This window comes from Callorhinchus milii, unplaced genomic scaffold (assembly GCF_018977255.1).
Source record: "Callorhinchus milii isolate IMCB2004 unplaced genomic scaffold, IMCB_Cmil_1.0 Scaffold25, whole genome shotgun sequence".
Classification (NCBI taxonomy): domain Eukaryota; kingdom Metazoa; phylum Chordata; class Chondrichthyes; order Chimaeriformes; family Callorhinchidae; genus Callorhinchus; species Callorhinchus milii.
This window is the reverse complement of record NW_024704766.1, coordinates 5,641,785-5,654,662: the sequence shown is the minus strand read 5'-3', so window position 1 is coordinate 5,654,662 and position 12,878 is coordinate 5,641,785. Positions and strand designations below refer to the sequence as shown.

Below are 12,878 nucleotides of genomic sequence, written 5' to 3'. Positions count from 1 at the left end.
ACACACAACAACAAAATTAGATTTATAGAGCGCCTTTCACATCTGGAGGACGTCCCAAAGCGCTGTGTGTACACACAACACACATACATGGTTCACACACACAACACTCACACAGTACCACACAGTATACACACACACAGCTCTCACACACAGTACACACACGCACAGACAGTACTCACATACAGTACACACACAGCACTCACAACACACACACAGTGTATATATCTATATATATATACATAGTACCAACACAGCACTCGTGTTGTATAGCTCTCTTACACACACAGTACAAACCAATATATATATATATATAGTTATCACACACAGCACTCTGTGGTAGAGCTCTCACACACATCGTACACACACAGCGCTCACACACACAACACTCTGTAGTATAGCTCTCACACAGTACACACACAGCACAGTGAGGTATAGCTCACACACACAGCACTCAGTGTTGCTCTCACATCCACACAGGACACAATACAGCACTGAGCATTGCTCTCACACACAGCACAGAATAGCATAGCTTTCACTCACACACACACACACACACACACAGCCTTGTGACCGCTGCCAGGCTGCCATGTTTGATCCTGGCACAACTACATACACATATACACACACACCGCGCACAATCACACAGATATAAACATAGATACCCAATCGCACACACATTATACATATACTCTCACACACACATTCATTGTGTATGTGTGTACACGCACAATATAAACACGTACTGTGTATACACACACACATTATAATAATAATAATAATAATCACAGGATTTACTGGAAAGTGAACTGACTGTATTTTGAATGAGACTTTAAATGTATTTTGTGGGCGAAATATACACAAACACACATACAGGTATCTACAAACACATACCCAGATATACACACACATATATACACACACAAAGATACGCACATACATTCTGTATGTACAGTAATAATAATAATAATCCTTGCATTTGATATTGCACCTTATCTCGTCTTCGAGACGTCTCAAAGCGCTGGAACAAAATTTGTTCGGTTACACAAAAGTGCCTTCTCGGTTGTCTTGTGTGCATTTGAATCAAGTGCCACATCGCCTCACATTCAGTTCATTCATTGACAGAGTCACTGAAATAGACAAGAAAAATGAAAGGGCCAAAAAAAGAAAATGCACAGAAAACTTGTTGGTCATTGCTGTGGCATCCTGTAGCGCAGTGGTTAGAGCGCTCGCCTCACAAGCGAGAGGACCGGGGTTCGATTCCCGGACAGGAGGAAACGTTAGAGTTTCCTTACTCCACACACCTCTGTTTACCTTGAGTAAGTAGGAGCGCGGCTGTTAGTCGATTGGCGGATCGCTTTCCGGGGGTAATAATAATATAAAAGATAATAATAATTTGATAATAAAGATTATTATTATTATTTGTTGCTGGCAACATGAGGGTTAGATGTTCAGTATATAATAAAAGTAAGTGATAGCCAATCAAGTAATATATTTGTCTCTATATATATATGTGAAACACTGCTGTGCGCAATTGGCTGCCGTGTTTCGCCCAGAAAATATACAGTCACTACACTTTACAGTGTATTCTGTGAAGCACTTTGAAGCGTCTCGAAGACGTGAAAAGCGCTATAAGAAATGCAAGGATTATTATATATATTTTTGAATCTTTTAGTTGAATCAGGAGAAAGATATAATTGGAAGATCACTCAAGATTCTGTTATTCTCTCTCTAGAGAATATTATCATCGTTATAATAATCCTTGCGTTTGATATAACACCTTATCGCGTCTTCGAGACGTCTCAAAGCGCTTTCCCGAATATATTGTAAAGTGAGTTGACTGCATATTTTGTGGGTAAAACGCGGCAGCCAATTGCGCGCAGCAGTGTCCCCACAAACAGACGTGGGTTGAGTGACCGAATTGTTATTATTATTTTTATTTATTTATTTTTTGAAGGGATTATTACCCTCGGAAAAGCGAACCGCTAATCAGCTAACAATCGGGTTCCTAGTTACTGCTCAGAGGCGTGCGGAGTGAGGAAACTTGTCTAAAGTTTCTCCCCGCCAGTAATCAAACCCGGGCCCTCTTAAATCTAATAATCTTTAAACTGATTAGCTTCTCTGTGAAATTGTAACTAGTTAATGATTCATTTAGTCACCTGGAATTCTTTTAATCCCTCTTGTTATTGTCTGTGTTGCTTTGGAATGTCTTTAAAACCTTGTTCACGTTGGGGTGACAAACCTGCAATTTTAAAAAAAAAAGTAACTTTTCCCTTTAAACATCGCAAAACTCACAGGGAATTCGATCGATTTTTTTTTCCTTTTTTTAAAAAAAAGTTCGCATTTGAGACAGCGCCTTATCAGGTCTCCGAGACGCCTCAAAGCGCTTCACAGGACATACTGAGAAGTGAATTGACTGCGTGTTTCGTGGGCGAAACGCGGCAGCCAAACGCGCACAGCAGCGTCCCCACAAACAGTCGTGGATTGAGTGACCACGTTTTTTTTTAAAAAAGGGATTATTAACCCCGGCAAAGCGATCCGCCAATCGACTCACAAACATTTCCTGCTTACTGCCAGGTAAACAGAGGCGCATGTGTGGAGTAAGGAAACTTGCTTAAGGTTTGATGCCCGGGAATCAAACCCAGGTCCACTCGCTTGCGAGGCGAGTGCTCTAACCACTACGCTAGGGAAGTCCTACATTAAGAACAGTCATTGGGTGGTGTAAGGTTTACCATTTCCGGAAAGGAATCTCTGGGTTTCATCCCTCGATGTCCTTGTATTTTCTAATTAACCATCAAATTAAGGGACGGACACTGGTGTCAGAGCGGAACAACTCCTACATTCATTAGCGGAATATCCAGTTTACTTTTCCTCTGCCCTGCGACGCCGAAGCTTGTTAATGGTTTTAAAGTGAGATTAATGCTGGCGTTTACGAGCTCTGTAGCAAAGCAAAAACACAAGCCGGGAACTGCACCAGGCAACGAGCCAAGATCTGGCACAAGTTGCTGCGCGGAGGCTTGGAGCCAGGCTGATAAGGACTCATTGGCACGAGTCGAACAGCAAAGGGCGAGCGAGTACACTCAGCAACAATGCGATGAGCGACACCAGACTCACAGCCAATATACAGACTGGAGGTCACTCAGGGCAGAAATCCCACTGGCTCTATCCTGTAATAATATTATAATAACCCTTGCATTTGATCCAACGCCTTATCACGTCTTCGAGACGTCTCAAAGCGCTTCACAGGATACACTGTATTTCGTGGGCGAAACGCGGCAGCCAATTGCGCACAAACAGTTGTGGATTGAGTAATCAAATCACTATTATATCTTTTCAAAGGAATTATTACCCCCAAAAATCGATCCACCCATTGACTAACACCCGGGGTTCCTTCCTACTGCTGAGTAAACAGAGGCGTGTGGAGTAAGGAAATTATTGCCCAATAATTCTACTTTCTTAGCATTTCTTAAAAGAGCCTCACAGAAAACGGCTTTGTAATTAACAACAACAACTTGCATTTACACAGGGTCTCGGAGAGTAACAGTGGAGGAGCCTGACCCCGAGGCGGGGGTTTGGAGGGTGGGAAGAGGTGACCGTAAGGCGCGGTCGAAGAGAAACGTCTTCAGTCATGATCTAACAGGAAGGATTGAGGGAGAAATTATTACCCCCAGAAAGCGATCCACCAGTCGACTAACAACAACGTGTGCGTATTTCTTACAACGTGTATGTTAGATGCCGTGTTACATTGTCAAAACACATGTAAATATTTACACATAAGTCCGGTATCTTCACAAAATGTATCGCAAACTAAATTGCTCTGTGTTTGCATATTATTGCAAGTATTGTCAGTATCAGCCGCATTGTATATTCTGGGTACAATAGCGCATCATGTCTGTTAATGTTATCTCTCTCTTGCATTGGAGCCTTGGGCAGTGAAAAACAATCTCGCTGAGATCATAACGTTTAAGAAGGAATTGGAGAAGTATTTGAAGAGAAGGGAACAATATTAAGCAGAGCATGGAGAGAGCAGGGAACGGGATTAGAGTAGAGAGCTCCAGTGAGGGAGCGAGCACCAGCACAGACATGATGGGGAGAGAGAGAGAGAGGGCGGGGAGAGAAGGGAACGGGTCTAGAGTAGAGAGCTCCAGTGAGGGAGCGAGCCCCAGCACAGACATGATGGGGAGAGAGAGAGAGAGAGCAGGGAATCGGGTTAGAGTAGAGAGCTCCAGTGAGGGAGCGAGCCCCAGCACAGACACCATGGGGAGCGAGAGAGAGAGAGCAGGGAACGGGTCTAGAGTAGAGAGCTCCAGTGAGGGAGCGAGCCCCAGCACAGACATGATGGGGAGAGAGAGAGAGAGCAGGGAACGGGGTTAGAGTAGAGAGCTCCAGTGGGGGAGCGAGCCCCAGCACAGACATGATGGGGAGGGAGAGAGAGAGAGAGAGAGAGCAGGGAACGGGGTTAGAGTAGAGAGCTCCAGTGGGAGCGAGCTCCAGCACAGACATGATGGGGAGGGAGAGAGAGAGAGAGAGAGCAGGGAACGGGTCTAGAGTAGAGAGCTCCAGTGAGGGAGCGAGCCCCAGCACAGACATGATGGGGAGAGAGAGAGAGAGCAGGGAATCGGGTTAGAGTAGAGAGCTCCAGTGGGGGAGCGAGCCCCAGCACAGATATGATGGGGAGGGCGAGAGAGAGAGAGAGAGCAGGGAACGGGGTTAGAGTAGAGAGCTCCAGTGGGGGAGCGAGCCTGGGAAGGACAAGATAACCCGAACGACCTCATTCTGTCCTGAATCCCAAAGATACAGTAATTCCGCAAAGGAAACCTGGAACCCTCTCTCCCTCCCCTAAAAGGCTGTGGATTATTATCCATTCACATATTCAAGTCTGTGGTGGCGAGATGTTTGTTGGGTCAGGGAGTCAAGGGATTCGGGGCAAAGGCGGGTAATTGGAGTTGAGGTACAGATCAGCCATGATCTGATAGAATGGTGGAACAGGCTCGAAGGGCTGAATGGCCTCCTCCTGTTACTATATTCCTATTCAGTGCCTGGCAATGGTCTGTCAATCATAAACACACCAGCACTTTACATACAATATAAAGGCTAAACTGATAGATTAAGGGCCGGGCTGTGCAAACAACTCACGGCGCAACACAGCCTGGACTTTAATGCCTGCAGTAGTTTATTGCCCCGTGGAGGCTCTTTAAGGAATCTGGGTTTCCCAGCCGGCCCAGTAAAGATGATAAAAAACGAAGCAGCCGTTAGCTGCAGAGAGACGGATCGGCCATGATCTAATACAATAGCGGAACAAGCTTGAGGGGCTGAATGGCCTCCTCCTGTTACGATGTTCCTAGAGACCTGAGAAAAACAGGAGACTCAGTGGGGGGGGGGGGGGAGAGGCGAATATAAGATGTAAAGATATAAAGATCTCTCACTAATGGCAAGCTATGCGCTTTTAGCTGGTTAGGATCCAGCAGTTACCCCAACACACTCTCTGGGCTCCCTCCCAGCCTCTGCTCTTGCCAACCTGCGCCTAATACTTTCCGGAATTAGGTAAGCAGGATGGTCCCTCCAGAGAGAGAGAGAGAGGGAGAGCATTCCAGTCCATTCCAACAATCTATCTCAGGTATTTCCGTATGTAGATGGGATGCCTGGAATTCTCAGTTTGGTTTGGAGACTTTTAAGCAACAGTGAAGGGTTTCCGCACGTGTCAGACACCCGGATGACCAAGGTGAGGGGTGGGTGGGTGGGGGGGAATGTTGGGGAACAGGGACAGAGGGAGGGGATGGAGGGGGGAAACCTCCTGGAGCCCGGGATCGTGGTTGGTTCGGAGTTTATCGCTCGCAGTTTAAGCGCTCCGAGGTGCTTCCCTGTCTGGAGGGCGTTATATAAGTGCAAGTTGTTGTTGAAGGAACCTCACCGATTCTCCAAGAGGCACCTTGACATCACCACAGGAAAGGTTCAGAACAAATTCTGCCTCGGAGCAAAAATCAGGCAACAGAGTGAGATGGTGAATAAATGTTTCCTTTGAATCGGACGCCTTCCTTCCTCCCAAAAAAGAGAGAGACGAGAGGCCACCAGCAGCTGACGGCCAAACAGCAAAGCTCACACCTGGTTTTCCGTACCTCCACTCTGCCCCAAAGATGTAATTCGGTTGTAGAGTGAGTGCATTATCTCTAAAACAGTGAGTTATTTGAGGAGGTCATCAGACTCGGCTTGTGTGGGGGGAGGGAGTGCGGGTGGGTGGGGGAAGGCAGCTCCATGCTTATCTGCTAATGATAAGCCCATGAATAGATGCCTTCCACCTGTGTGCACAGGCTGGCTTCAGGTGTCAAGCGCATTCCTGTGTACTCTGACCCCTCCAGGTGACCTTGTCTCTAATCCCTTCCACCGCAAACACAAGGCCCATTTAGAGACCGGCTGTAGGTTCGAATCCGCTCGCAATATGAAACTGGATGGAGGTCGAGTGCTGATTTCCGACCGTGTAGCTAAGGCGGTAACTGTAGACTGAAGGCATTTCACATCCACAGTCCCCTCGTTTTTGTTTGTCAGCTATTTTGGTGTGTTGCCCCCCCCCCCACCCCCACTCCCCCACCTCCTCCCCATCCAGAGCAGAGTCCATCGCAACAGCAGCAGTGATAATTAATATTAACAGCCTCATAACAATTAATAATAATTCACAGTGACAATTAATGTTAACAATGATTATAGCAATTTCTATTTGATACTTAGAGCAATCGCCTCGCAAGCGAGAGGACCACGGTTCGATTCCCAGGCGGGCAAAACAAAACCTTAGATTAGATTCCTTACTCCACACACACACACGCCTCTGTTTCCCCAGCAGTAAGTAGGAACCCGGTTGTTAGGCAATTGGCAGGTCGCTTTCCAGGGCGGTAATCCCTTCAAAAAAATATACAATAATAGTTTGGTCGCTCAATCCACGACTGTTTGCGGGGACGCTGCTGTGCGCGATTGGCTGCCGCGTTCCGCTCACAAAATGTACAGTCAATTCACTTCACTGTACTTAGTGTTACTATTTCCAGTAATGTATTACAATATATTCTGTGAAGCGCTTCGAGAGACGTCTCAACGACGTTATAAGGCACTGTATCAAATGCAAGGATTATTATTATTATTATTATATTATCCTGGAACGTTCATTTCCATTTTCCTTTGGGAAGCTGCTACAGACTATTGCTTCAAACAGCTTTGGGGAATAATCCCATATCCTAGTCACCAAAATACTCGAAAAGAGCAGGGAGTTCATCCCAACATCCTGGTCGACAATTCCTTCGGATGAAATGTTAAACCAAAGTTTCCCCGTCTGTGTCTGTGTCTGTCCAGGTGGACGCTAAAGATTCCTAAGCACTCCTCATAAAGAGAAGGCAGTTTCTCTCTCCCAGTATCCTTGCCAACCATCTCGCTCCCCCTCCCCGCCAGTCCCCCAATATATAAAATCGCCCGCTCGTTCCAATCCTGTTATTGGGGCGTCGCTTTGCGCGAATCGGCTGCTGCATTTGCCCGCAAAAAAACACAGTCACTTTACGCAGCGAGTCATTCTGATGTGAAAGGCGCTGTATCAAACGCGATGATTATTTTTTTTACAGTTATTATTGTGCACAAAAACAAAACAAATCACCTTTGTTTCATTTCTCTTTGTCTCTCCCACCCCCCCCCCCACCCTTTGTCGTTGTCAACAGGTAGGAATTTAACAATAATAATCCTTGATACAGCGCCTTATCACATCGTTGAGGCGTCTCAAAGCGCTTCACAGAATATACTGCAAAGTGAACTGACTGAATATTTTGTGGGCGACAGACAATTGCGCGCAGACCCTCGTGGATCGAGTGACCAAATTATTAATTTTATGGTTATTTATTGAAGGGATTATTTTGCCCGGAAAGCGATTCCCCCGATTGACCAATTTGCCCAAGGAGAGGAATTGCGGGACCCGCAAGATCTCACCTCATGCGTAATGGCTCCTCTATACTGTAAGACAAAGCTGCGAACTAATCTCTGACCGGTCACTTCTTGTCAACTAGTGAACGATCTCCTAACACTGACCCACCTGCATTCCTCAACAGCTAATTAAACAAAGGCAGTTTATCTGCACTGAGCTCTCACGGACTTAGGCAGCAGGAGGGAAGCTTGTTAACTCAACTATATATTTCAGTGATTAAAGTGAATACCAGTTCCTCTCTCCCCCCCCCTCACCACCACCGGTTCTCTCTTGTCTCCCTCTCCTCCTCCTCCCCCCCCCCACAAGTAATACGTTGTCAAGTGTAGTGACTATTTTTGTAAGCAAACATGACAGCCATTTTGTGCACAGCCACGAAGCTCTGCTAAGTGTCAATGAAGTGGCACGGACGTCTCCACACGCGCGCGCCGATAGAGACACACACACACAACATGAGACACGCAACATAGATACCCACGCTCATACACGATAGCACACGCAGAGACACATCCGTAAACACACATACGCACACAGATAAACACATGTGGACACACACACCCTGACACACAAGAGATAGAGAGAGAGAGACACACACACACAACACAGACACACACACACATACAATGAGGAACAGAGACAGAGACACACACACACCCATACGCACAGACATACAGAGACAACTTAGAAAATATGCACTGATTGAAATCCTGGTAAATCTGCCGCTGCTAATAAATTCAGGGCGATAGCCTACGCATCCCAAAGCAATTTCAAGTTCATTTATGTAAACATTTAATGATTTGATGGAGGAAATTCAAAGAGATCTTAAAATATTGTTCTCGGGAGCGCTTTGTGCCCTGTGTTTACAGAGGTAATTCCTCAGGGAAAATCGCAAAGTTTAATTGGAAAAAAAAAGTGCGTCTGAAGAGGAAAATAATTAAGAACAGCAGAGTTATTAGCCGCACCGGTTTGAACTGATTTTCACTCAGTTGAGAATGTTATGCACCATTACATTTAATTTTAATCTTTCAGCCCTGCGTACAGTAAAATACATCACCATCTCACAGAGATAATGAGGTGTGAACTCCTAATAAAACGGAATTAAGGCTCTTTAATTTACAACATGTTTGTACAGTTTGCACACAATCCGACAAGGGTAATCGAGGGAATTAATAATTATTTTATCAGATTTTTTTTCTGCTGTGGGGAAAACATGAAAGAGGCCTAGCCTCGAGGTGATGGTCTGCGGTGGAGGAGTTGTTGGCCGGGATCCTGGGAGAGAGAAAAACTCCCTTCTGTGTTCCAGTTAGAGTCACAGGAACCCTTTTACATCTCATAGAATCATAGAATCTTACGGCACAGAAGGAGGCCATTCGGCCCATCGTGTCTGTGTCGGCTCTTTGAAAGAGCTGCCAACTAGTCCCTTTCCCCCATTCTTACCCCATTGCTCTGCACATTTTTCCTTTTTAAGTAAATATCCAATTCCTTTTTGAAAGCTATTGTCGAATCTGTTTCCACCCTTTCAGGGCACACGTTCCAGACCGTAACAACTCGCTGCGTCTGGTCTCCCCTCTGATGGATTTGTGTATCGTCCACATCCACACGTATGTTTTGTACCCACACAAATCTACTTTGTCTCCTCCAGTACTAACTCCAGGTCCCGCCGATGTTCTGTCAGCTTGTCTGGCAGACATCAAGGCCGGGATGAGTGTAAACTTCCTGCAGCTGAATGTGGACAAGATGGAAGCCATACTCCTTGGCTCCCGTCAACGTCTTCACTCCTGCGGATGAAATCCTCAACCTCCCTGGTTCTCCCTCAGATTCATCGAACCAGTGCGCAACCTGGGTGTCCGATTCCTCCCTCCCCGACCCCCTCACTCCCCAACCCACCACCCGGCTCCTCCGCTCGACTGGCACCAGCTCCTGCTCGTCCCTCGCACCATCGGAGGTCGCGCTTTCAGCCACTACACCCAGAAACTCTGGAACGCTCTCCCTCACTCCGTCCACCTTGCCCCCCCTCTCCCCTCCCGCCTGAAGACCTTCCTTTTCGACCGTGCTTACGGCCACCCCCACCCACCTCACCGGCTCGGAGTCAGGCTCCGCCACTGTTAAGCGCTCCTGGACGCTGCCCTGCGTGGAGAGGGCTATATAAGTGTGAGTTGTTGTCGATTATTTTGCCAATTATCTTAACTATTCCGGGGGTAATTGCCGACTGTTTGATAAATTTGTATACATTTGTATGGTTCTGCGTAAAAATCTGATATAAACGATAAGTCTCGTTCACCGGCTTTTTATTGGGATGAACTGGTGGACGTTCTCCCGACGTGGAGGCAACGAGAAAAAAAATGTCATTTTGTTGTTGTTGTTGTTATTGTTGTTCTCTGAACAAACACAGTGCAGAATAGATGGAACGAGATCTTTCATTGCCACCCAGTGGCCAGACTGAGAAACTCTCCCAAAGTAAATGGATTTCGATGGGACCGAAATCACGATAATAAAAAATATAACAACAATAACAACAAGAAGATTTCATTTATAGAGCGCCTTTCACGTCGGGAGGACGTCCCGAGGCGCTGTACAGTTGGGTCGGGACCCGAGCATTGGGGGGGAAATGGTCAGGGTGAGGGGAGGGAAGGGAGGGAGCGAGGAGGGGGAAATGGTCAGGGTGAGGGGAGGGAAGGGAGGGAGCGAGGAGGGGGGAAATGGTCAGGGTGAGGGGAGGGGAGGGAGGGAGCGAGGAGGGGGTAGAGAGTCGAGAGGGAGCTGAAGGCTGACGGTCAAAGAGAAAGGTCTTGAGACCGGCCTTGAAGGAGGAAAGGGAAGAAGCGGCGAAGGCACTGGGGATGGAGTTCCAGAGCCTAAGAAATATAAATCTATGTGGAATGGCTACAGAATTATTTTTTTTAATCTAAATGAAATACAGAAAGCAAATTGGTCGTTTTCAATCCACGACTGTTTGTGGGACGCTGCCGTACGCAATTGGCCGCCGCGTTTCGCCCACAAGATGCACAGTGAATGAATGCACTTGACCGTGTATCCTGTGAAGCGCTTTGAGACGTCGCGAAGACGTGATAAGGCGTTGGATCAAATGCGAGGATTATATTGATTGTGACAGTATCACCTGTGCTCTGATCCCCGTTTATTGGCAATTTATTACAATGCTTTCTTATGTGCAGTTTAACCAAATCCCAAGGATTATTATATCCTGTGAAGGAGCTTTGGGACATCTCAACGATGTGATAAGTCTCCATATTATTATTACTTGCGTTCGACAGAACTTGGAGAAGAGAACGAGGAGAGAGTTTCTCTCTCCCGGTGTCCTGGCCAACAATTCCCCCCGGATAACACCACTCACCACTCACTCCGTGGCTCTTTGTGTGGCGTCCAGTCCATCGCTGTGCTCGAATCGGTTGCCAGGTTCATCTCCAAAACACCCAGTCACTACACTTTGCAGACGTTATGTCAAGTTGTTCGCATGATGTGTGGGTCCCCGGGGCAAGTGGTGATGCTGTAGCGTCACCTGGTGGCGGTGCAGAAACATGACAGTCACAAGCCGGTTAAACGGGTGATTAAATAATAATAATCCTTACATTTGATGCAGCGCCTCATCACGTCCGATCGCCGTCTCAAAGCGCTTCACACAACATAGCGTAAAGTGAATGGACTGCATATTTTGTGGGTAGAACAAGGCAGTCAGTTGGGCACAGCAAACAGTGGTGGATTGAATAACCAAATTATTATCAGTTATTTTTGAAGGGGTTATCACAATACCCCAATCGACTAACAACCGGGTTCCTACTCACTGCAAGGTAAGCAGAGGCGTGTGGAGTGAAGGAAACTTGCCCAGTGTTTCGCCCCCTGGCTGGGAATCGAACCCCGGTCCTCACGCTTGCAAGACGAGCGCGCTAACCCCTACCCTGCAGATCTCCACAGGATGTCCTCATTTCGCATCAGACAGTTTTTATTCTGCAAGACACCACTCCCCACTCCAAAAAAAAGTTCAGGGTTTTAATTTTTTTATAATTCCACCACCACATCCTCCCCCCATTTATCCGTCCGTCAGATGTGATGAAGATGACATAATAATAATATAAGTCTTCCATATAATATAGCGCCTTATCACACACATCATTAAGATATCTCAAGTCGCTTCAACACAGGATATAGTGCAAAGTGAATTGACTGTGTATCTTGTGGGCGTCAGTCAGTTGCACACAACAGTATCCCACAAACGAGACGCCAACAACGAGGCACAGCATTTATACTATATCACACTCTTCACGCGAGGTACCATCAGAGCAACTGCCAACAAAGCGCTAACAGTGAATCACTCTGTGCTGACAGGTCACTTTCTCTTTCGTAACCCTCTCCACCGTCTTCTTCTTGCAAGGGGTTTTGCAAATCTATTCGTTGCAGAAAGAAAGACACTGGCTGTGGGTGAAATATGTATGAAGACTTACCCGCTACAGAGTTCATCAGTTGCTCGTCCTGTGAAAGCCACAGACAAATAGAATTAATGTAAAAGTTTCACACCAATGCTATGATGAATAACAGCAAATACGTCTCTGCAAGAAGAGGTGATTTGTTTTTTTAACACACAGCGTGACATTTCGGTTGCTCTACTTCATCTAATGTCCTCTCCTCCACTGCTGGTCTCGTTGTCTGGTGCTGGACTAGGATTGTGCACTCTCCTCTCTCCCTCCTCCCCTCTCTCTCTACTTCCCCAGTAATAATAATGAAAATAATAATAATCCTGGAGTTTGATATAGTGCCTTATCACGTCGTTGAGACATCTCAAAGTGCTTCACAAGATCTACTGTAAATCTACTGTAAAGTGAATTGATTGGGTTTATTGTGAGTGAAGTGATAGCCAATTGTGCACAGCAGTGCCCCACAAACAGATGTGACCAAATTTTTTTTGGGTGGGGATGGATAG

The 12,878-nt window shown here is 46.4% G+C and overlaps 1 long non-coding RNA gene across 1 annotated transcript; it reads right to left on the bottom strand.

Moving 5' to 3' along the window:
* Nucleotides 1-1,084: 1,084 nt before the first annotated feature.
* On the bottom strand, nt 1,085-11,443 carry LOC103190785. Its single transcript, XR_006085738.1, has 3 exons — nt 11,298-11,443; nt 2,157-2,239; nt 1,085-1,127 (listed from the first exon to the last, which is right to left on the bottom strand). It is a non-coding gene; the product is annotated as an uncharacterized LOC103190785 (long non-coding RNA).
* Nucleotides 11,444-12,878: the final 1,435 nt, after the last annotated feature.